Genomic DNA, 26,813 nt, shown 5'->3' on the forward strand with positions numbered 1-26,813 from the left:
GAGACACACTTTTAGCAGCCGTAGAAACACGTAGTGTTAGAAATGGCGTATCGGGAAATGTCCTTTCCATTTGGGTATGTACTGAAGATTACTTTCGCAAACATGAGATTAATGCGTCCTTAGTATACTTCAATTTAACGATTGAGCTGTCCTCGTAAGCATATTTGCAGCACACTTCAAGCTGCCGTTGAAAAGATAGTGCTTGAATTCGCGTTTTGGGAAATGACATGTTGGCAGTGTATTTAAGTGGAATTTCGTAAATACGAAACTAATTCGTCCAAAATATATTTTGCGGCACAATTAAAGCTGCCGTTGAAAACTTAGTACTCGAAATCGCGTTTCGGGAAATGACATGTTCGCAATACATTTAAAGTGTGCTTCCGTAACTACGAAATTAATTCGTCCAATGTACACTTAAATTTTAAGGAATGAGCTGTCTGCTTAAAAATATTTTGCAGCACAATGCAAGCTACCGTTGAACAACCTGGTGCTAGAAATTGCTTTTCGGTAAATCGTATATGCATTTTGGCAATGTGTTTAATGTGTGCTTTCGCAAAATACGAAATTAATTCCTTCAAAATATATTCCAATTTTAAGAAATGGGTAGGCCGCGTCAGCAGATTTGCAGCACACATCAAGCGCCCGTAGAACAACCTAGGGCTCGAAATCACCTTACCGGGAACAGTGAAAACCACCTTTTCTTTTGACCATTCGTTTATGATAATTTCTAGCAGGAGGGAAATCAACACTTTTTTAAATTACGAGTGGCTGCAGCTTGATAGCATTGTGCTGGCAAGGGCGCCATGCGTACATCCGGGCCCGAACATGCCAGAGAAAAGGACCCCGACTGCCAGGGCCGATCGGCTCCCGAAGACGCCCATGTATTATCTGGTTGACAGTTCGACTCCTGACTGATTCCTGACGCAAGTTACGACAAGCGATTTGGTACTGGACAGACAGCAGATTCGAAAGCGACCATATCGGCAATTTGAGCGATAATTTGGGGCCCACAGTCTTTGCGCAAAAAGCGGCTCACCGGGCAAGATATTGCATTTCCTCTCAGAAAAGGGGGGGGGGGGGTTATATATAAGCCAAGCAAATTATCAGGCTTGTCAGAGCAGTTCCTGTTTCCTGGCGTCACTTGCCGTCGGCATTTCCTGTATGCCGACATCTGTTCCGTCACGTGTCCTAGCTTTGTCATAGACTTCTTGATGACAACGCGTTTTGTCTGGGTTGTCTGTCTCCTTATGCTTATATCCAGTTTAGTCATTCTGCTGTTGCCAACATTGATCAGCACCATACGGTGAATTCGACTAGTACACCATTCTTAAGCCAAAGTGAATATATTTTTAAGGTATTTATGGCATACCTTCAGTGTATATTTAAAGTAATGTAATGTATTTAAAGCATATGTTTAGTATACGTTTAATGTATAATTTGTGTACTTTTAGCGCATTTTTAATATAATGTAATGTATTTAATGTATATTTTCGTATATTTTTAATGTGTAATAAATATACTAAGTGGACAGGAAATGTATTCTTGTTGAATTTGTAAGATTTTTCAAAATATTTTTCCTAGCTTACTTAGAAAGCATTCGTATTGCAATTTTAGCATATAATAATAATATAGATTAATATAATTTGTTCGAAATGAATTTTTAATGCAGCTTTTTTGCGCTAAGGGTAGGACTTCATATTACCGAGTGAGATTGTTTCGAAACGCACAAGTCAGTAAAGCGGCTTTTAGTAAATCTTTCATAAAAATGCACTCAAAAAGAAGCAATGAGGCGGCCTTCGGTTTTTTATCACACCCATGATATTCTGTGGAATGGAACACCCGCAATCGATTGGGAAACTGCACGTCTTATTGTTTCAAAATTTGTTTCCTCTGCCAGCTTTAGGGTTTTGCAAAACAGTCAAGATTCCTGACGTCAATGACCTGGCTAAGGTAAGCGCGTTTTTCTCATCTAAAAGAATACTGAATATGTAGTTTTCAGAGCATCACTCTGAATTCACAGGTTTATTCTGTACTGAACAGCTAGTTGAAGCTCTACCGCTGCTATAGATTGAGATGATGTTGTAGCTACATCATCAGTGTGGCTGGGTAGCACATTATCTTCAATGTAGGTCTTATTTAAGGAATTTATAGTAAAGCTTTCCTGAATACTGCGGCTTTTTGCAGGTCTGCAGTTTACAGTTGACTTCCAAAGAAGAGCATCATGTTGCCTTTAGGAGTGCTTACAAAACTATTATTCAGTAGTTGTTGACACATTTGCTAGTAGTATTTTCAAGCTTTATGACTTCACGCTGAAAAATATGCAAAACTATCAAATAGAGAAATATGTGGCATTTCCCAGCGACATTAAAAAAGTAAGCTAAATGCCTCTTAAAAGTTTCACTCCATCATGTGACAGGTAAGCTATATTTGGAACTTAATTGGGGTCCGTTATTAAAGACTGTTTGTTGTCTTTAAAATGAAAATAATACATTCGTAATATATGGAGCGTTTGCAAATTTACATGACACTTTTTTCTTTCTTCTACCAGTGTATTCAACAAAGCAGCACCACCTGCAAGGCTTCAGCGGTAAGGGTCTTTGACAGCTGTATTATGATATCATTATGTTTTCTCGTTGGACTGTAGCAAAAGTTTCAGACGTTGTAAGAAATATGTATTTTGGTTGTGTCAGAACTATGTCAGTCAGCAAGCGTGCATTTTGTTTCCGAAATCGATTATTTTCTTGTTCGCGGAATTCTCGGTAAGAAGTAACATTGTGACGTAATATTTTTTTTCATAAACTTCAAGGCCCCCATCGACTCTGTGAAGCCCATTGTGACGGTAAGTTTTGTGTTTATTATTGCCTGAACTAGTTCTTTACATTATTCCTGATGGATGAAAATAAATGTCAAGTGAATACAAAATGCACAGTTTTTAGACATTTTGGAAGGGCAGTCGTTGATGTAATTCTTAAGAAATATTCCGTTGGATCTTGGAATCCCTGACTGTAGCACCTGAGCTGATCTTTTTCGGAATTATGCGCTTACCTCTTTCCATCAAGAGGACAAAGAAGGGCCGAAAATTTTTTTTTTAGGATTCACAATCCAAATTTAAGGCAGTGAATGTTCAACTTATGTTCATCAAGCAGGAAACAAAAGCCCTTGCGTACTTTTTTTTTTGAAGGAGACTTTTGAAAAGTTGGCAAAAGCCCTGCAGTCTAGACTAGTCTAGGCAATGTCTCTCTTAAGAGCATTGTCAAGTGCGAATAAAGAGCGACTGTTTACGCCAGCCGCAGCAAAACCACTGCAAGCATTTGATACTGACAGCTCTCGAAGTCTATTAATTTCGTGCCACACCTTCATAAAATGGAGTGATTTGCAGTGCGTGTATGAAGCTCTGAAAAAGCGCAACAGCCCAGTCGACGCAGTGATTGCATACGCTGACATCTTCTACGCTCTCCTCAACGCGACGCAGACGTCCAACTGCAATGCTTGTACGTAATATTGCTCATTAGATACATGGGAAAAGGGATGCGAACACCTTTTTTTTTCTCCCGATGATGATGTCCAATACAGATGTGCGCTGTGCTTCTATAACTTTATATTACATGAAGTTCCGGAATCAGGAGAACTTCCTTGTGTATAATATGCAACCAAGGATTCGCTATGCAAGCCTCGCGCCTTATTTATTGTTATAAATGAGTAGTGACCCCGCGATATCAAAACGATGTATATTGATCATCGGATGTGTTAACCCGCCTTATGCATACGGAGGCGGCGCGAAAAAATTGAAATAGAGAGAGGCAATGACTATAAAATACTGGTTATATCGCTCTGCTTTCATTGCCGATAAAGGGAAAAATAAATATGAACTGTGAAGCATTCCCTTCATTTAAGTGTTTTATGAAAGGCTGGCGATGTGAATGAATGTGCTCTACGTCGGTCAAAACGAAATAGACCGCCACTAGAAAGGTCTACAGTTCTAAAAATATTTGTTGTGGAAATATCTGTTTATTTTAACAAAGGCACTTAGTCTTTCCTAAGTAGTACCCACCCAATATTACAAGGAATGATTGATTGGTAGTCGAATTGCACAAAATTATGAATGCGCGTATTAGTGGCGACCGCGTTGATTTGCTGTAGTAAGTATTGCGCAGCGTCTGCACCAAACAAAATTTCTTTCTGATTGTGTAGTGCAATGTTAGGCGAAAAAAGAAAATGAAAGTTTATAAATTTTTGTTTTGCTCTGCAATGCGTACCAGTTCTATATGGGTTGGAAATGAATGCACACGTGTATATAACAAGAAGAGCCGTAAACTCGAAACGTTTCGGTGTTAATAATTTTGATACTCTTTTGAACAGAATCGTGGCCGACGTAGACGCCAATGCATTTGGACATGAGGCTAAGATATTTTCTGGAAGAAAGCTACTTGTGGAGAGTCAAGGTGCGGCTAATTCAAACCAAATGAAACCAGATTTGCTGGGTTCCGGGGGTATAACGTCCTAATGAGGCTCAGCATGTTACGGGCCGCGCAGAATAAGAATCCGGATAATTTCGACCACCTACAGGTCTTTAACGTGCATTGACATCGCAAAGTACCAGTATCCAATCCGCGCATTCCTGTCAGCAGTCGAGCGTCTTAACTGTTAAGCCACTGTGGAGAATTGAAAGGGGATAACATCATGCTGTGACGTTGCCATAATGATGATAGTTGTCATGATCAACGAACTATTCGCAGTGGCTACGGACTTCAAGAACGCTGTCGCCTCCACGAGTCATGGAACCGTGAGGCTGCCATGGTGCAGCAACGAAAACTTCATCATTTCGCTTCCAAGCCACCTTCTGGGCAAGGTAAGACTAAAAAACAACGGTACACCGCGTGGCAAACCTTTAGCCTGAAAAATACGCGACATCGCTTAGTACTTTGAAGTACTTTAGAGCAAACTTGCTGAACTTAAAGTGGTCTAGTGACAATAAATGCACTGGTGGAAAAATACCGTTAATTAAATAAGTGTCATACGTGCTGGGATTTTTATCAGTGCGAGTGGCGAGTGAAGAGACAAAATGAATGTCAAGCTAAATAATGAGGCAATAAGTTTCTCTCATTCAGCGAAATGAACACAATGACGTCTCAGGTCCTCAAAGCAATTTTGAGCTGTGCCTAATAAGAAATGCTAGGGACTCCGCATTAGAAAAGCCAATGCTGACTATGAATTGATTTTGGTGCGATGTGAAGAAACGCATGCATCTTTGAAATTAAAAATGCATTTAAAATCCTTCTTTAAGCACTTTACACGTCCAATACCCGATTTTTTCAAACTCAAAAGAAAGGCTTTCAGACATTGCATGCTGTGCATACATGATGATTGTCCGACATCACTTGGCATGCACTGTATGCACTGATAAGCAAGCATCAATACTCTAGATAAATTCCCAGTTTAAAAACATTCTTCTTTTCTCTGTTATGTGTCTTCATCTTGAACCCTCTCATCTTCTTTATGCGCAGTGCACCGTCAACATCGGCACCAACTGCGAAAAGCCATGCGTGAGTTTCGTGAACTGCGCACGAACGAAAGCTGTTTTACCCTGTTTCACGAGTTTGAGATAGATTTGCACAGAAATGTCGTGTATTTTTTTTTATGAAGATTACTTTCATTGCACTGCTGTCATTAGGAATTTGTACCGGAATCACGAATGCTTACACTGGCCAAAACCAGTTCATAAAACCGATAAAGAAGAGTTGAGCGTGTGTGCTCAGAACTGTTTTCAGGACATTGAAATCATGTGGTGAAAGTCATTTTCGCGCCTTCGATAATACCTACCACGCATCCTGGCGTATATATTTTCTCATTGGTAGTTTTTCTGTCATTAGTGCTCCACAAGGTAAAGGTATAATTAGTAAAAAACCAACGCCTACTTTGCGCTCTGGGAACATGACTCAGGGATTTGATCGTGAGGCCATTAATGGGCTGCCTATACTACTTGTTGCTTGATTTTTGTTCTTTCTTTGTGACTTAAATCTCGTTACAGACAGCTACGACCATGAATAGATGGGTGTAATTTCACAATCAAAAATATGATCCTATATTACTAGCAATCACGAACATTATACGTTAATAATACTTTAAATTCGTTCTGGAAATTTTTCAGATGGGCGGATGAATTGTGGTTAAGTTTGTGCCTGTTTTTATCTTTGTCTTTCAGACTTGCGTCGTGTGGCCACTGGTGAAGTTTGTTCTGGTAAGTCCAGATGTCCCTAAAGAAGTGTGGCCTCATTTTCAACTTTGATACAAGAGCTTTGTTTCAATTAACTACTCCCTTTATCACTTGCTCACGCATGTAAACGACATGAATTGTAAAAAGAATTATTGAGTATGATTCAGCAGACGACTTCGCAAAGCTTTGTAACGTGATGCCAGTACTACGAAGATATGAAAGCGTCATTGTGTGGGCCAGTTATCAAAGAGGGATTAGATGACAAATGGATAACGTTTTCTCCGGTAGACAATAAGAACAAAGACTTATACTCAAAAAAGGCTGGTCCTCCAGCCGAAACGTCGTGAATTAAATCCTGTTGTTTCTTCAATTTTTGGTGATTTAATATTATTTTGACCAAATCAGCTGCCAGAAATCACTTTTGGTATATATATATATATATATATATATATATATATATATATATATATATATATATATATATATATATATATATATATATATATATATATAGTGTCCTTTATCTCGACTCTTTTTGTAAATGATCATAATGAGTCGGAATATTTATATCTGGCCCCCCTCCCCCCCAAAAGAAAGGAAAACATTCAAACCTGTTTATTACTCTGCAGGATGCTCACCTGATGGGAGGTTTCACTTTCGAGTGAAGAAAGACCTTTGGAAATGTCTGTTTTTTGCCCATTATCCTCTCTGCCGCAGTGCCTCGTGAGAAACGCCCTTCCTGGCGCACCACAGAAAAAAGTCACCGATCTTGTATGCGACCTCGTCCACCGCACTAACATTAGTGGACAATCGTGCGCTAACCTCGCCACCTCGCTCATGAACATCAATAACGAGCTGTGTAAGTTGTGTACGTGGTCAGCCAGTGAGTATATGTAGGTAATGAGGTTTCTCGAATCTGTCATAGGCAGTGGAACTCTGTCTCTCTTTGCAGTCTTCACAAATGATATATGCAATCGGTTCAATGAAGCTGAATAATCATTACAAATATTAGTTTTGTTAACATTGATAAACTACGAGCTTATTTAGGCTTAAGAATATTATTCCTTGTTCACATGCAACCAAAGCCTTTAGAGGGGTAAGTGCAACATGCTTTTTAATTAATGGGGAGCCTTTGTGTTTGGCGCTAAGCATCTTGAGAAGTGTGCATAGGCACCGGGGAATAATTCCGCCCATCTGCGCAAGATTTCACATTAGAAAGAAGCACGGAAAAGCATCACTCTACAATCGCCCCCCCCCCCCCCCCTCCCAACTGAAGAAACAAGTCGTTTTGACACCTGAGATTTAGCAGCAGCGCTCCGCAGCTGACCATTTCTGCATGGTTTAAAATCTTAAGGGGCAAAGTAAAGCATTTTGAGATGAGTTGAGTTATGGTGAGTTGAGTTGAGTTGTTGTATGCTACAGGTGAGATTAGCCTTGCTTATTCTGTTGGCAATTGCTCCCCTGTAGCGTCACTTATACGTTAATAATGACCTAAAATCTGTCGAATCTGCCCCGCTATGCGCACAGTCAGCTATAATAGTGCATACCCGCACTCCGGCAATAGTGCACTCCCGCAGTCCCCATCCAAGCACACATTCACTAGCACTATAGCACAGTCCACTCAATAAAACTCCATCTACGCACACATTCGATCACAGTAGACCATAATACTTTCCAGTTGTCACCATTTAAAGAGAAGATCAGTGTCCTGAAGAAATTTGAAGTTCCCGCAAAATGCACTTTGTTCCTTCAAGCTCGATGACCGATTAAAACTTAGTGGACAGATTGGTACACATAGAACCATTTCGTGCTTAACCACAGCAGCCTTTGACCCTTTGACTTCACTATTTCAGATTCTCATTCGTTCAAAAGAATTTTAACATATGTGTATGCTAATTTTTGTGTAAAATAACAAGAATGGCTCAAAAATTCAGGCATGATGCACACATTCATACAGACGAAATTGCTGCGCTATTCTTAAAAAAGAACAAATATATACGCCTAATTGTTTTCTTTATCACCTGGAGCAGTTTCTGCAACGAAAATTCACCTATAGTGTGCTATCGTGAAACACTACCTCACGTGAGAGAACAAAATATTACAGCACCAGATAGCACTTCCTATTGCGCGGGGAATTTTGTAACGCCCATTTTTATTAGCTTTTTTTTCAAACGCTATCTTGTCTTATTGACACAAAATAGCCCTGCCTTCCTGTTTGGTATGGTTCTGAAAAGTGGCGGGGATTTCTTCTTCGGTAACAATAACTGCAGACAATTGGAAACAAAGTTTGAAATTTAGTGTTAGAAACCGCAGACCCTGTACCGCAAAGAACTAATGGAGAATCTGGTGTCACATAGCCTGGTAATAAAATCAGAACTATTTGAGGATTCATGATTTGGAATCTAAGAAAAAGAAGCTGAAGGAGTCTTGTCAATGAGTTCTTGCTTTAGGACCTTATAATAATTGTAGCCTCTAATGATGGTCAGTTCACCACAGGACGTGTATTGAGCCTCGAACGATATTTTGATCGAAAATCTGTAATGGGACCAAGACAGAATTTTCCTCACTGATCCCAAACCACGCAATTTCTTTAGTAATATATAGGAGCTTTGTGGCGTTCTCTTCAAAATTCTGCCCCAGAGATGATAAGAGGGAATAAATTTTGTTACCTGAAAGAATATAAAAGCTACGCAGAAGCAAACTCAGTCGACCTTGAAGTGACTAGCCAGCCCTATTTTATACAATATTTGTTGAGTGAAGATGCAGAATTATATTGCTTTCACATTTATTCCACGCTGCGTTTCAACGCGGCATCAACTTAAAAATGATGGATATCTAAAATATTAGCAGCACGTTCGCCTGAGTAAAAGAAGGACCGCAATCTGGGTGATCGCTGACAACCTGAGCCCTCTCGCGAAATATATGTGACACATAAGCGGGGCTACATTTCTTTTTTACTGGTTGATTTACTTGGGTGAGGAGTTTATTTTGCCACCTGCAATATAAAGCCTATCAATACAATAAGAGTTTTGCCTCTTAAGTCGTTCTTTCTGCGTATATTTGCAGGCTGCTGAACTGACTGACCGGTTTGGAAGAATCCACTTTGATGAACGGTCAGGTTTTTTTATATTATATAATAAATGCATCTTTGAAAACATCATCTTTGTGTGCTGGATTCCGTGGGTGAACTACGAGATGTGCTGAGGCCAGCGATCTTGAGGTGGTGGGCATAGTCCTGAGAAGTGGGGAAAGGTGTATTTAGTTGACGTGTTGATATCACCATTGCCTAGTAAGATAGAGTGTAGGCAGTGAAGGCCACGCCTTCGTTGACGAAAACAAGACAATTTTTCGAGGGGTTCCCATGCAGTGAATGCATTGCGAAGTGTCGTAAATACAGAAGTATTTGCACATTAAGAAAAGCTTGACAGGGTAACTGCTCTCACGTGGTGTCAAAGAAATGCAAAAGGAAGCAAGCCAGAGAAAATTTCAAAGGAAGGAAATCACAAGCGCGTCCGAATTGCACACACGTGCAGGGACCTTATTTCTGCGGTCTACTCATTCAACTATCTTAGTGCATGTACCTTTGTATGGCTGAGAAGCAATTAAGAAACGCGCCTCGATGCTACACTCCACCTCCACTGCGTTCATTGAAGGAAACCGCCGCTTTCCCACTCTTGGCTTTCTAAAATGTCCGTCCGCCTTTAATCCTATGTCGAGCTCCCCGTGAAGCCTTTCATCACCGAGCCTTTCTCGAAGAGGCGTGAATGGTGTATCGAGCCGAGTATAAAGAGGAAAGAGTGTTGTCGAAATGGCATGCCACTGTGTGTTACATGCACATTCATCATACTTTTTTTAAGCGACGCCGTTGGACTTGTGGACTAATTCGCGATATGCCGGGTTCGATGCTGAGTGGCGCCAGTTGTCCAACTATTTTGTAGTAGGTACGACGACTTCCGGTCTTTACGTTGCATCATCAACAGCCTGACTACACCAACTGCAAGGAAAAGGCCACTTCCATGTCTCTCCAATTAACCCTGTCCTTTGCCAGCTGCGCCCAAACTATGCCTGCAAACTTCTTAATCTCATCCGCCCACCTAACCTTCTGCCGCCCCCTGCTGCGCTTACCTCTTAACATGGCGCCTATCATTTTTCTTTCCATGGCTCCGTTGCGTTCTTCATAACTTAGGCTGAACGCTTTTCTTTAGCCTCCACGTTTCTGCCCCGTAGGTGAGTACCAGTAAGATACAGCTGTTGTACACTTTTCTCCTGAGGAATTTTGGTAAACTTTCATTACTGATCTGAGAGAACCTGCCATACGGTCTCCTCCTCATTCTTATTATTGTAGTTATTTATCTCTCATGATCGGGATCAGCGGCCACTGCCTGTATTGAGTAGACTTATTCCTTTACCAATTCCAGCACCTCGCTACCAAATGTGAACTGTTGTTTAGTTGCACGGCGATGGGACTTTTATTTTGGTTTTCCGCATGTCAATTTCTAGATCTCCTGTTCTACTCTGCCTGTCTAACTCATTGATCATGATTTGCTGTTTATCTCCTAATTGACTCAGCAAGATGATGTCATCAGTGAATCGCATATATTTATGTACTGTCTATTAACTCTAATTCCTAACTGTTCCTAATTCAGCTTGCGCATGTTAAGAGAAGACAAATTATTTCCCTGTGTCGAGGTTTGTTGCAAGAGACCCGAGAATACAACTGTATATTTACAACTGATGAAGGAAATTTAAATGGCTTCAGGCTTATCATAAAGAGACCAGTTCAGCGACTAAAGAAATTGCCTTCTTGTGAAGCTATTACCTCATGGGAACTGCCACTCTATCTAGCTTGTAGAATAAATACTTAGGGCGCTCTGAAAGCTATATTTTCCGCACTCGTGCATGGAATCCAATTGCGAACAAAAGTAAAGGAAGCAAGCTAACAATTTTCATCCGTCTGCTAGCCAAGATTGGGAGATTCGGCATGTGCATGCTTTTAGAGGGCTCTAGTTCCCTTTCTTAAGAATAAGCCGTGTTCATTCATTCCCGCTAAGTAACTTGTGATGACACTTGTGATGACAAAGCATATTAAAGGGTAAACAGGAGGAAGAAAACGTGTTCAAATGGAGTCTTGGTATTGGTGAGACTGAAAATAATTATTATTAAAGAAAGAGAAAATACACCTCATGCATAAGCCCCCTAACGAAGGATGTTCGCGGAAGTCAGAGTACACAATTAATTTAGGGAAAGCATCAGAGAAGTTGTGTGCAAGAAAGCACGAATTATGGGAGGGTGTGGATTCGCCGTTTCTCAGAGAAACATAAAATGAGAAACAATTTTCTGCACATAAAGATGGACTAAAATTAGCCTACAAGCGCTGACAGGTCGGAAAAGATAATCAGTTGCATTGCGCTTAAAGTCGGAACACCTTAAAAAGCTGCAAACTATTTTCAGAACAATGATCAGATGGTTAATGGCAGTAAATTATCTTCGAAATAAAGTAAATATTTCTTCCTAAAACATATAACAGGGAGTCGCCATGCCGAATATTGGCAGAATATGTGCGACAAATGTCTAAAGAGGGCGCTGTGCAGACGGTTTGCGATATTTGCAATAGTTTCCTCTGTGCCTAAATGCGCCGATGGGGACTCCAAGCGACTTGGACGCCGAACACGTAAATCGAAAACATGTAGATCCCCATTTTAAAGTACGGACCGCAAAACTGCTTGAAAGTTAAATGTGTGCATGCGAAACTGTGAGAAACTGTTCATTCAAGTGAACAGCTTCGCCCATGCCAAGCTTGGCTGCGCAAAAGACACTTTATATGCATGAACTTGTTCTTCGCATTTATTATTTCGGATACAGACACTTCGAATGGCAGTACACTGTGGAAGGCTGCATCTGATTGAGCCTTTCGAATATGTCGGCTATATTCATGAAGCATCGAAGAGTAAATTGAAGCTGAGTTGCGGTTTAGAAAGGATATAACTATTATTCGTGAAATCTCGCTGTTTTACTGTCAAACGGTTCCGCAGCCGACTTTGATTCTATTCGTAAATTGCTTTTTTTTGTTTCTTTACAATCCCTCTTCCTGGCCCGCAGAAGCACTGAAAGCATTTTTGCCCGTCACGGCAGTCCGGCTGAGAGTGCAATATAGATGATTTCTAAAATATTAAACACATACGCAAAATTTATCAAAATATACTTCATTTGAAATACACATAGGTTGAGCCACTAGAAACAGCATCTCAAAGAAATACCAGCATCACTTCTTAGCACACACTACTGAGAAAAGATGAAATCTAGAGGGAAGTTGGCATTTACACATCTGAAAGAAATATAGTTGGACAAAAGAGTCTTAATCTAACGCTTCTAATTATATTACTAATATCACTCATACTAATTTTAATCAAATAATGCTAGTTTACACTCAACCGAACATCCAGTAGAGTTTTTTTTTTCGCTCTGTCTACTCAAGTTCTTCCAGGGTTTAAAGAAAATGTACTGAAGTAATGAGACGCAGACAAACCTTTTGTTTTTTTTTCAAACTCCCTAGAAAGTTTTTCGTCTCAAAAGTTCTTCCTTTTCCTCAAATCTCAATTTTCGACAATTCTGGCTTTTAATGTTTTTCTTTTTAAATGAATGCTTCTTCAGTTCTATAAAAATATTACTTTTTGACACTGAATACAAGAAAGCTATTCACTACATCCGATATGTCATGTTCGTGTATAGTTGTCTCATATGCGATATTATTTATTAAGCATTTATTGGCAGCAGCGGCAGCGACACGACTACATCGCTAAAAAGCTACTGCTGTCTTCGCAGATCTCTGGATGCACCTGTGACTGGGTGCAAGGAACACCACCCCTGCTGATGTGAATCTGAGTACTACTGCGAACGGTCACCGCTGCTGTGAACTTGCGGCCACCTGGGGCCACCGTCATCCAACTGCGTCATCGGACACTTGGCGCTGTATTGGCAAAATCTGCGCAGACGTACACTGGACCATCTACTAGATAAAAGAGCGAACATCGGGGCAGCGGTCACTTGGCAGCAGCGGCAGCGACACGACTACATCGCTAAAAAGCTACTGCTGTCTTCGCAGGTTAGTGCAATATTACGCAAAACTTGTATGCAGTTTATTCCTGCTGCTGCTGCCACCTTATTTGAAACTTACTCATCGTAACGTTATGCTTTGTGTTGCGTTGAACTGTCAGACCCTGTGAAAAAAAAAGAACTATGTCCAGCACATGTTCTTCTTGTGCATCAACTATTCAAGAAAGTGCCCCGCGTGTGATCTGTACGGAATGTAACTGTGAATACCATTTTGGCCAGTGTGCTGGGGTAAAAGAGAAATCGTTTCAAGCTAAGCCCTCTGATTCGAAAAAGACGTGGCACTGTTGTAAATGCCGAGCAGTAAAGGCTCCTATAACAGGCAAAGAGGACAATGGCTCTGATTCTGAACCTGATATTCGGAAGACTCTTGCCGCTATCCTAGAAAAACTGGAAAGTTTGCCAGAACTAACAAAAAAAGTCGATCAAATTGAACAATCTGTTCAACACATGTCCATGAAATTTGATGACTTCGAAAGACAGGTTTCTTGTCAAGAGAATGAAAGGCTCTGAAAAAAAGAGTAGCTGAAATAGAAGAGAAAGATGATATGACCTAGGCGGCGCAAGCACAACTGCAGCAAGATGTTAATGACCTCGAACACCGCAGTAGAAAACTTAACCTAGAAATACACGGTATCCCGTTTCAACCAGATGAAAATCTGCTTTCTGTATTAAACAGTCTTGCCCCCAAGCTTGAAGTACCGCTTCTAACAGCAACAGATATTCAGACGATACACAGATTGCCTGCCCGGAAAGATAGGAAGCCACGTATTATCGCTCGTTTTACCCGACAAGCGACAAGAGACACTTGGCTTTCAGCCAAGAACAAAGTAAAAAAGAATGATCCGCCTATCGTCATCCAGAAAAACCTTACTTGGTACAACAGAGAACTGCTTCGTCGGGTGAAGGACTGGGCAAAAGGAAATGGTTATCTTTATGTATGGCATGTAAATGCAAAAGTTCTTGTCCGCAAATGTGCAGGGATGGATGCCATCCATATCAAAAGAGAAGATGACCTAGAACAGTTGAAATGAGTGCTGTGCTTGCCGAATCGATAAAGGAAAATAAAGTAAAGAGAAATAAAGATGCAAAACCAATACCATCTTCCTGCTGACTTAAACCGTATTATTTCCTGTTTTTCGCCCGCATCGCTAAAAGCTGTACACATCAACGCACGATCAATGAAGAATAAAACACAATCCTTAAAAGAATTTATAAGTGAATTCAAGTTCACTGCGATAATGTTAAGTGAAACGTGGAGCACCAATGAAGATAATGTTTTCAGAATGACTAACTATAAAACGTATTACTTGAATAGATCTGTTGGCCGTGGTGGGGGAGTGGCAGTTCTACTGGATATGAACGAAAATGGTGAAATGCTTGACTCATACAGTATGATCACACCGCACTACGAGGTCATATCACTGTATGTGGGGAAAATTACCTATTCCGTTTGTTATCGCCCACCCAATGGGGATATAGCCGTTTTCTTGAAGTTTTATGATCACTTTTTATCGTTTGTAGCAGACGGAGGATACCTGCTTATTGCTGGAGGGGACTTTAACATCGACATGCGCAGTGATAATTATCATACTAGAGAATTTAGCACTATGTTGGCTTCAAACGGTTTCACCAATGTTATTGAAATCCCAACGAGAATAACTATTGAAAGTCAATCCACCTTAGACTTGTTCATCACCAATTTATGCCACCCGAAACTTAAGGCAGGTGTATTATCGTGCCCCATCAGCGACCATCTGCCTGTGTATTTCTGTATGGAGGTGTGAGCGAACTTTAAAACAACCGGAAGCTTTCACTTACCAGTGTATAACAGACGTTGCACTGGAGGATTTCAGAAATGCCCTTAACAAAGTTGACTGGACGCAGATTGCTGAGCTGTATAATGCAAATGATGCTTATAACCAATTCCTTGATATATTCAAACAAATCTACCAGTTTCACTTTCCCAATAAGACATATCAGCGGTCCCGTAAGAGTCGTAAACCTTGGATCACTCCTGCCTTGCGCCAAGAAATAAAAATGAAAGATAAGTTATATAGAACGTTTCGGATGACACGCACGGCTGATAATCTGAAGGCGTTCAAGCAGTTCGAATCGATCCGCTCGAAAGGACTATTGCTCTGCATTTTTGGACATTAAAAGGGGTCGTCATGACCTACTTTGGTCCCGTCTAAACTCTTTGTTGCAACGCAACCAATCCCATGCCAGCGTACAAAGGTTGAAGATTAATGACAATGATTTAACTGGAACTGAGTTGGCTAATGCTTTTAATGATTTTTTTACGCAAATGCCAACCTATGGATCGCGTCCAGATGCATGTGAGTACATAAACTGTTGTAACGATAAAACAATGTTTCTAGAACCTGTTACAAGAGAGGAAGTTGTGTCAGTATTATTAGGCCAAAAGAATAGCAGATGCCGAGACATTGATGACCTTCAGATAGGACCAGTAAAATATGTTGCTGATGTTGTAGCCCCCGCAGTTACGCACATATTCAACCTCTGCTTAACTACATCTTCCTTGCCAGAAAAAATGCAGACCGCCAAAGTAACCGTTCTATTTAAAAAGGGCGACCAAAATGACTTAGGTAATTATAGACCTGTATCCATACTTCCCGTTTTTTCTAAAGCATTAGAAAAAGTTATGCACTCCAGGTTCACTAAATTTATTGACCAATGTAATTTGCTCACTCCGTGTCAGTTCGGTTTTCGCAAAAATAAATCAACTGAACTAGCCTTTCTACATCAAAAGGAATATATTCTCTCCCAGTTTGATAACAGAGCTTTCGTAATAGGTATATTTGTAGATTTTTCAAAGGCATTTGACTTGGTGAATCATGAATTACTCCTAAAGAAGTTATGGTACTATGGTATCCGAGGCCAGGCTGCACTGTTAATAAAATCATATCTTTCGCAAAGAAAACAAGCAGTTAGCTTACATAATGTACTATCAGAGGTAAAACCTATATTTTCTGGCGTCCCTCAAGGCATCGTGTTAGGCCCACTTCTTTTCAATACATTCCTTAATGACATTGTCAACATTAACAAAAATGCCAAATTCATCATATACGCTGACGACACGAGTATTTGTTTTGCTGGGAAAAACATTCAGGATCTAATAGTGCCTTGCAATACAACAATGGTCACGCTGGAAAAATGGTCGAAATCTAATGATATGCGCGTGAATGAAAAGAAGACAAACGCCGTAATATTTCGCCCGAAAAATAAGCCGGTTTCTATTCACAGTTATATTCTATATAATTCTCGACCTATAGAAATAGTTAATTATTTTAAATGCCTTGGAGTTATATTTTCTTCAACCATGTCATGGGAACACCATGTAGCTCACGTTGTCAAACAACTGGCTCGAGTAGTGGGCATGATTGGTTGCACACGGCACATTCTTCCGACGTCACTCAAACTAAATCTTTATAACGCACTTTTTTATTCTCACGTAAATTATTGTCATCTTGTATGGGGAACTGCAACACATTCTTGTCTTCGCAAAATACACATGTTGCAGAAAAGGGCCCTTCGCTACGCCTTCAATGTTACCTATGGGTCACCCAGCAAAGGTCTATTTCTTGCAGCCGGTGTGGACCAAGTCTATGAATTATATCGATACCGGTTGAGCATTTGTTACAAAACAGAAATAAAAAATGATACCAACCATATTCGACGATTGGCAAACTAGCAAGAGAAAACCACAAATTACCCTTTCAGACAACCCGAACAATGGATGGTGCCAACAGCACGCCTAAACTCCGGGCAAAAACGTTTGCAATTCACACTCCCTTCCCTTCTGAACGCTTATACATCTGCACATTTTGACTTATTCACCTGTACTCATAAGGTATTGCGTAGGATGTATATAGAAGGTAGCTACGAACAATTTTCATCCTCAGCTGTGCCAAAATAAGTCTTTGCTTCTGTATCTCATATTTTATGTATGAGAGTGTGATATGTAATAACAATCTTTTTATCCCTGTGTTTACTCAGTACGCTTGAAGTGCTCTTGCGATGTATAGCATTACATTTTTGTTCTTTTGTTTCGTTTTATACGACACCTGAAGTTTAGTCGTTGTTTGTTTGTCTTCTGCTGTTGCCTGTAAAAATGGGGGCTGCGGCTTTGTCAAGCTGTATTTTTTACAGCTTTTTCTGCAGCTCCTCTGTCCATATACCTTTGAGGCAGAAATAAATTTATTATTATTATTATTATTATTATTATTATTATTATTATTATTATTATTATTATTATTAATATTATTATTATTATTATTAAGTTAGTACTTTATTGAATACAAGCATTCGATATTGCGACGCTTTAAAACATAGACGCCGGGCTTTTAACGGCGTTCTCTTTGAAAAAAAAAGGTGAACGAGCCGTGGGTGTGTTGACGCCGGTGCTTCGCAGCTGGGGCTGGGTTGAGCATCGCATCGTTCACGCGATCCCTCCTGGTTGCGCACCTGGGCACGCTTGTTTAGTCTGCGCCGCCGTCGCAGTGGGTGTGTCTCGCCTTTTCGCTCGGCGGCTTGAACGACGGAAGACGGCGCAGATTGCGATGTATATTCTTTTTTGTGCTCCAATGGGCGAAGTGAAATAATGTGCCTGAAATTGAAAAAATCAAAGGCTCTTCGAGTTGGGTGCCGTAGCTTTTGTCATCAGCAGGCTATGCGTTAGCACAAAGCTTGCAGCTCGCCGCATGCTTCGAGTTTTCGTTTCGCCCTGAAAAAAGGATCGGATCTATGGACGCGGTCTTGAAAACTGTCAGTTTCTTTCTTTTAAAATGAATATAACATTCTCTTGTGTACGTTTCTGAACTTCCCATTCGTAACTACGACCAAGCTGTGTAATTTAAAAAGTTTATTACTGAGATTTAGTTATAATGTAGGAAAATAAGGTAATTTTTATGGTGACTTACGTCCGTCACGGCTGAAAGTTTGTCCCTGAAATAATTTTGTTTCTATTTCGAACTCCAAATTTTCAGAACTGAGTGAAATTGTTCACTGAAACACTGAAAATTGTTCACTGAAAATTGTTCCCTTTAACGTGGAACTATTGCCGAAAAACATGGACCCCAATCTTCACGAAAACAGACAAAAAGCGAGGACCGAGTACGTAGAAACAACGCTAGCCCAGTTAGACAACACCGTATACACGGACGCTGCCGTACATCCGCGCGAGAGAGAACGCGTAGCTGCGACGGTAGTGGTAAACAAGGAAGGAAACATGATCACGTGTGCCACGGCTAAGGTCGCCGGCACAGCGGAGGCCTAAGAGATTGCCGTTGCCCTGGCGGCAGCAGAAGGCTACAGAAAGGGCCGATCTCTCATCATACTGACGGACTCGAAGGAGACGTGCAAGAACTACACGAGGGGCAGGATCGGCAGAACAGCCCTTAGAATACTCAGCGGGGTAACCTCCGCCGAGGAGAAACCCAGGCATAACCTTATCTGGATCCCGGGCCACGCGGGCATGTATGGGGGAACGAAAGGGCAGACAGCCTAGCTCGAGGTAACGCATTCCGAGCAGGGCAGTCAAATGCTCCGGAGCTCCGCCTACAGGCTTGCGAGGGGGGATACGCAGGGACCTTGAACTTACATAGATGAGCTAGAATAAGATATCCACCACCACACAAAGCCCTAACAAAGGAGGAAGCGACCTGCTGGCGCAGATTAGAGACCAACTCCTTTCCTAACCTACACATACTTAATAAGATGTTCCCGACACAATACAGAGCCACCTGGCCGTGGTGCGATGCCACACCTACACTTTACCATATCACGTGGGAGTGCGAACGCAACAAAGCATTCCACCAACACGAACACCCGAGTGCGGAGCAATGGGAGAGTCGGCTCACCAGCGGCGAGCTCACGACCCAAAGGGCCTTAGTGCAGCACGCGAATGATGCAGCCCAACTCAGTGGAGCCTTGGAATAGGGGCCCACGCTTGCTGACGAGAAGCCTCAAGTCGCCAGCGCCAGAGAAGACGACGAAGACTTCATAACCGCGAAACCATTGAAAGATCCAATAAAGTTTGCACTCACTCACTCACTCACTGAAACACCAAGCGTGGCACCTTGCTTCTTGTAATGCGCTGCTTGTTTTCCACCTTACTAACGAAGCAAGCTCTTTTAGAATTCACACATCGGTCACTGTAAGCAATAGTTTGTCATCGGTTTAAGATGGGTAGGCTCTCATTACATTGGCTTGCAAGTAGAAGCTGAACAAATTGGTTCTTATAGTTTAGGAGTAACGGCCCTCACATCTGAGCGCTAAACTGCAGCCCGTAAAGAACTGACTTTGGAAAGGAAAGGAGGGGCTCGTTATGACATTATTCATGTTGGAAGCGAACCGCGACAAAAACCGTGGCTTATGCAGAATTTTATCGGCTTTTTTAAATTTTTTGGAAAGATAATTGATTGGAAAGCAGAAAAAAAACAACCACATGCCGCCGGTGGGATGAGAACCCGCGGCCTCCGAATTTTCCGTCCGGTGTTCTACCAATCTTCAATTATCTCTAGAAAAAAAAAAGATATCCCCCATCCGAATTGTTTCGATGGCGGTTGGTTTCTGTGATGCATTATGTAAACAGTACCTAGCTCTGCAGGACGTGGCTCAGAGCCGCCACAATGGTAGTCTATATTGCTTGAGTATGTCTACCAGTTTGTCTTCGACCCCTCTGTTGATCTGTCGATGAGGATGCACTAGCAGCACTATCTCCGAGGGGCGGATATTTATTCGCTAATTTTAAGCCGGCCAGCTGGGGCGCGATATCGCATCGGCCATGCGCTTACCACTGTTTTTCGCCCAGGTTAGTTACCGGTTTCCCGCCGGATGCTATTGTAGTTCCAATCGATGTAATATTGCGGTGCTGTGCCTCGACGACTTGCATTGTGTTATGAAAAAGTGTGTTGCTAAGTTTAAGTATGGTCACGGTCTGTTATGTCAAAATTTACTGTTAATATGCGGTGGTGTTGAGAGCAACCCCGGTCCCGGTTTTAGAACACACGAGATAAATCCGGATAATAAAGCCATGGCTTTTAAGCTGCAATAAAACGACTAGAAATTCTCCAGTCGCAGTTCCTGAAGGAAGTGAATGTGCTTAAACAGCAGCAGGACGCTACAAGTACGGGCTTAAAAAGTTAACTGGGCAGGATCGCTACACTAGAGAACGACATGCATTCCTCACGGCTGGCCGCAAGGGTTGGTGATTGAAACGCATCATCATGTGTTGACACCTTGACCTGGAACGTAGCCCATCTTAAAGCCTGTTTTGGAGATGTGTCCAATAGGTCCCGCAGGAATAATTTGCTTATTCTAGGCCTAAATTACTCCGCAACAGGGAGTTGGTCTGATAATAAAAAAAAAATATGTGCGCGAATTACGCTCGTCTTATCTTAACCAAAAAGTTCCATCTGAAAACATCGAAAGGGCGCATTGAATAGGTCGCTTTGTTGAAGGCAAGCACAGACCGATTGTCGTTGAATTTTATAGTTATAAAGTCAAAGACCATATCTTATCGTGCGGCACTAAGCTAAATGGCACTAACTTTGCCATGCGCGAAGACTTCACGCTCGCAGTCAGAAATGCTTTCACAATACGCACCTGACTTGGCTTTTCCTTCCAAGTTGCGATCTGATAAGCTCCTCGGCAACATAAAGCGTTTCGTCTATGATTTCAATCATGTCCGAGTCGTCGAGCTTCAAGATTTCCAAAAAGGGAGGAAACTGCCCTCTCCGCTGCTCGACCCGGCCTTTCATTCTATGCCCTTGGCGTCATCAAATTTTGAGTTGACGATTCTCGTTGGGAAGCGCAGGAGTATCAAAAATAAAACTGAGATGAATTAGCTACTCTTATTTTTTCTGTAAAACCTCATGTTTTAATTGGCACTGAATCGTGGCTGGATAATTCCGTTCTCAGCTCTGAAGTATTTCCCACCGGTTATGACGCGTACCGCAGCGATCGACACTTGCATGGTGGAGGGGTCCTATACTTGTTGACCAGTGTTTTAACTCTTAATTAATAACAGCGCCTTTAGTTGGTTGCGAGTCAGTATGGTGCAACCTTCGCCTAAATAATGGAAAGAATTTGGCTATTGGCTCCGTCTACCGTCCTCCTTCCGCTTCCAATCCTGACGCTTTAAGATCGCTGTCTGAATTTGTACTTAGCTTACAAACTGAATTTCTTTTTGGTCGGTACTTCAACATGCTTGATTTTAAATTGGTAGACTACAAATCTCTTCATACGAGCCATTCTTCATTGCCTTCATCCTTTTACGAATTAATTACTACTTATGATCTATATCAGTACGTCACTCAGTATAAACGGGAAACTGAGCACAGATCTTCAGTTTTAGATTTACAATTCTGCAACCGGTCTTCCGTAGTGCGTGACACTGTGATCATACCAGGAATAAGCGGCCCCAGTTGTGTTGCCTCAAATGTGCGGCATTTTGCTTATTTATTTCGAAGAGGTCGACCCGAAAAGGTTTTTTTTTTTAACAAGGACGACTGTATATTATTGTAGAACGAACTTGCGTCGTTCCTTCCCGACTTCACCAACCTAAGCCAGAATATAGGTTGTAGTTCCCTTTGAGAAGTATAAAAGAATAAGCTGGAAGGCCTAATTCATCAATATATGCCATCTAAAAGTCTTTCTGGAAAGCGCCGCCGCGCCAAACCGTGGATCACGCGGCATACCAGACGACTTATGTGAAAAAAGCATTGCCTTCTGGAATCACACAAAAAACAAAAAAATCGGTGCCCTGCTGTACTGCAGTCGATTCATGCTCTTGATAGTGCAATAAAAACTGGAAGTAAGGCTCTTAAGGATACCTTTTTTAATGACTTGGGATCAAAACTGCTTAATAATCCCAAGGAATTGTGCACGTTTTTGAAACACAATGAACGTGAACCAGTCGGAATCCCGAATTTAGACCTCGATGGTGAAGTTATTACTAATGATGGTGATAAGCCACGCTGCTTTAATGCTTTTTATCAGTCTGCTTTTGCGCCAAGGTACATCGAAGAACTTCCCTTAACTCGTGAATCTCTCACTGAAACCATGTCTCAATTGGCTTTTCCTCACCAAGGTGTGTTGAAATTGCTAAGTGATATCGATTCATCTTCTGCCGGTTGTCCTGATGGCGTTCCTAAATTTGAAATCCCTCATTACTTAATCATCTCGTTGAGAGCATCTCTTAACTCAGCGTCTCTGCCAAATTACTGGAAAAATGCTGATGTGGTACCAGTACCATAAAAGTGTCTCAAAAAGCTCTGTGGTTATTTATCGACCGATTCTTTTTACCAATGCGTGCTGTAAAATGTTGGAGCACATAATATATAGCGCCGTCATAAAACACCTTGATTCTGATGAGTATTTTACAGAAGTTCAGCATTGCTTTAGTTCAGGTTTTTCCTGTACTACTCAGTTGATTGAGTTTAGTAATGATGTGTTTTCTTCCTTTGACAGTGCTTCTCATACAGACTGCGTATTTCTAGATGTTAAGAAAGCCTTTGACTCTGTACCTTATTTACTATTAAATAAATAAGCTGTGTTGATCCGCGCCCGACTCTCATCGATTGGCTTCATTCCTATCTTCAGAGCTGCGTGTTTTAAATAACGGTTCGCACTCAGATTATGTACATGTGTTCTCAGGTGTACCGCAGGGCTTTGTTGTTGAACCCTTTCTTTTTCTGATTTATGTCAATGATATTGTTTTCGATCTTACGTGCAAAGTTCGGCTATATGCTGACGACTGTGTCGTTTACCATGTTGTGGAAAGTTCGTTTGATGCGTTCAAACATCAGCGAAACTTTGATTCCATCCAGTGCTGGTGGACAAAATGGCAAATGTTTTTGAACGCTACAAAACGCCAACTTATTCCTTTCACTCGAAAGCGTTCCCCACTACAAGCAAGTTACTCATTACATAATGTTCTCCTGCAAAAAAGTACTTGAATATAAGTGTCTGGGCTTTTATTTTACATCTAACCAAACGTGGACGAGGCAAGTTGAGTATATTACATCCAAAGCGTGCAGAATGCTTAATTTTTTAAAACGAAATTGCAATAAAGCACCGTATAATGTCAAACAACTCCTGTATTTCCCTTACATGCATCCAATTCTTGAATATGCCTCCCCTGTAAGTAAGTGACCCTCAGTTTGCTTACCCATCTGCGTCCAGATTAATGCTGCGAGATTTGTGTCCAATAATTACAGCATCACAAGTATTCTCACGTCTCTTAAGAAGCACCCTTGTTGGGGATTTTAGGAAACCATGGGAACCATAGGAAACACTTGTGGTTGCAAATCATGCATCGCATCTATTTTGGAAAACTGAGCATTGACAAAGACCGGTACCTGCTTCAACTTCACTTTTTTTTCTAGACGACTTGATCATCAGTGGAAAATCCGAGAGGTTTAATGTAGGACAGATATGTCCACAACCTCGTTCTTTCCGCGGGCAATCAATGAGTGGAACAGGCTGCCAGCCGGCGTCACTGATTACTGCGCGGAAGATCAATTCCGCGCATTCTGATCTGATGTGTGACTTAGCACGCAGTTCTCTTGAGCGTGTTTTCATTTCATTAGTGTCATTGTATTTATGTATTTATGCAGCGCGGTTGTCCTCGTTCAGTGCATGCGTTTCCTCATCTATGACTAGTTGTGTCATAATATGTATTTTTGTTATCCTCTGGTACTTTCGGCCAACTGAGAAGAAAATATTGTGTCCCCCCGCCCCCTTCCAATAATGCCTTCGGGCGCTGCAGGTGTCGGAAATAAATAAATAAATAAATTTGCGAACGCTTAATAGAAATCACATAACCTTATAGCCGCCGTGGGGCTATATGTCTGTTCGCGCTCGGCTTCTGATCCCAAGGTTGTGAGATCAAAGCAATGCCTCAGCAGCGGTTTTTCCATGGAGGGGAAATGGAAAAATTGTCCTTGTGCTGTGCATTGTCAGCACACGTCAATTAATACCAGTTGACCAAATTTAATGGAGAGGCACCTACTACGGCGCCCTTCGTAGACCAGGTAGCCTTGAGGTAGATCATCCGCTTTTAATTTGGAATGTGCTGGGTATCATACCAAAGCCGTCGGAAATTCCACTGCTTTTCATCTCTCCCGGTGTGGTGCTTGCAGGAAAAGGGGTTTTGGACAAACTCGTTGGATTGACGGCTCAGACATTCGTTTTCATTGGTATATGGGGTTTAACCTCCCAGAACGACTTAGGATATGAGAAACGCCGCAATGGTGGGCTGCGGATATTTCGACCGCCTTGGATTCTTTAACTTGCGCTGAGATCGCAAAGTTCACTGGCCTCTAGCATTTCGCCTCCATCGAAACGCCACCGGTGTGCCTTTGATCGAACCTGCTCTTTTCGGGTCAGCAGGTGAGCACCATAACAACTGAGCCACCACGGACAGAATGGATGATACATTTCGCCGTCAAACAACCTTAGTACGTCTCATGCGGTAGAATTCACTTATGCCTTTTTTTAATTTCTTGTACTGCCGCATGATTTCAAAAGAGAGGGCGTGTGCGGCTCACTAGAGCAACGAGCTTTAGCAGGCAGGGAAGACGTTGAAAACTGGTGCTGGCCCGCGAAGAAAACAGCGGGGTTATGAATCTTGTCCCACGCGGACCCCCATTGAGAGAGCCTCTTAACGGCATATGTGATTTTCTATTCAGATTCAGTTATGGGTGTAGCCAAAATAACTGCTTGAGCAGCAGTCATCTAGCAATTGTATTAAAGATTGGCTGCTTATCTGATTATATGTGGATTCGTAATAATTTATGCCCATTGAATGGGGAAACCTTAAAGCCAGGCACTCTTTTTTGCTGATATTTGCAACGGACATTACTCTTTCAACATTGTTTAAGTGTGATTTTTGCTTATGTGCATGTATTACCAATGTTGTTTAGTTGTATCCCCCCCCCCCCTCATGCAATGCCCGAAAGGGCCCTTAGGGTAAATAAATGAAATGAAGTCCGAGTTACCGTGGAAAGGTTACGTCTTCAGACACGCCACTTTTATATTAGAACAGAGTTTCCTTGCACTTCGTGCGCAGAAAAGGTAAAAATATTGACTGGATGCCTTCGGATACGCATTGCCAGGGCGTGATGAGCAGAGCAAATTTTTGGAGAAATCTGTTCCTTTTCCTTTTGCAGGCGAAACTGCCTCCTGGCAAGAGTGAGGAGAATGCAGTCACTTGTAGGAAAGAAAATAATTTTTGTGATATTACTCATGAACACTAAAAAACGCGAATGTATTACAGAATAAATATGGGAGTACAATCCCTGAGCTGAAATTACAAATTGTTGTGTAAGGGAGAACATATAACGCAAGAAACTACAATAAACGTGAGGGTTTTATAGTGTCTAAGACGGTATAGAGCGAGGGAAAATGCTACCGATTGTGCCCGAGAGCCATTTAGCATTGCGAATGCAAGTTTACTGAATACCTTTGTCCCCGCTATGGAAACACGTTATAATTTAAGGTTATTGGAAGGCGCATTTTTTTTTTTTGCATCGGTACCAGCTCAGTTGAAAATGAATATGACCGCATGTTTCTAAGGCTAATATTTATGATGGTCCGATAGTGCTTCTAATAAATTGGAAAGACACTTAAGCGTCACCTAAGAGTAGACGGCAGAGTGCCTTTTCCTTCTTTTCTTAATTATTATGACATGTCGGCATATCCCCAGCGCACCTCAGCATCATGCACACCACAACGCGTTCATTCGGTACCTCTCTGACACGCTTGAAACAATGACCCTTTGTGGCAATAAGGAAGAAAAAAAAGCCTTTCTGGCATATCCGTTGCGTGGCCGCCAGACATGCAGAAGGCCTAGGTACAAACCCCAATGCCGGCTTAATTCTTTTCCATTTAAAAAATTTCGTAATATTTCTGTCCCGCTTCTTATAATTTCCTTTCAATGCCAGGTCACGCAACGCCTTTTCGACCGAACGTGCTCTATACGGCATCGCGTAAAACAGTGCACAACAGAAGGGCTGCGGCAGTAGATTGCAGTGTGGAGGCGCATGAAGGCAGTGACCTGCTGTGATTTTGCGGAAAGCGAAAGCACGAGGACATCCTGAAAGCAGTGTCACCGGAGCGAACAAAATGAAAAGAAATGTTACGAGCGGATGAAGTCACTCAATGGAGGGGGAAAAGTAATACATCATTTCTCTTCCGCAGTGAAACATTTACAGAAAATTTAGATGCCAGAATTCCAGTAGCGAGAATTTCTGCGCAATGAAATCCTTCCGCATGAGTGATTTAATATGCGTAAGTTTCAAATATTCTGACTAGCACTGTGATAATAGCCGATTGCTCAGTGTCAATGCACTTCTCACAACATTTTTACGACAAAAAACCTGCTACCGCAGAGACGGAAGCAATGAATGTCAGCCATATCACATCGAGGAAGCAACGTTCTCACCTGTAAATTTGGATCAAA

This window comes from Amblyomma americanum, chromosome 9 (assembly GCF_052857255.1).
Source record: "Amblyomma americanum isolate KBUSLIRL-KWMA chromosome 9, ASM5285725v1, whole genome shotgun sequence".
In the NCBI taxonomy this organism is placed as follows: Eukaryota; Metazoa; Arthropoda; class Arachnida; order Ixodida; family Ixodidae; genus Amblyomma; species Amblyomma americanum.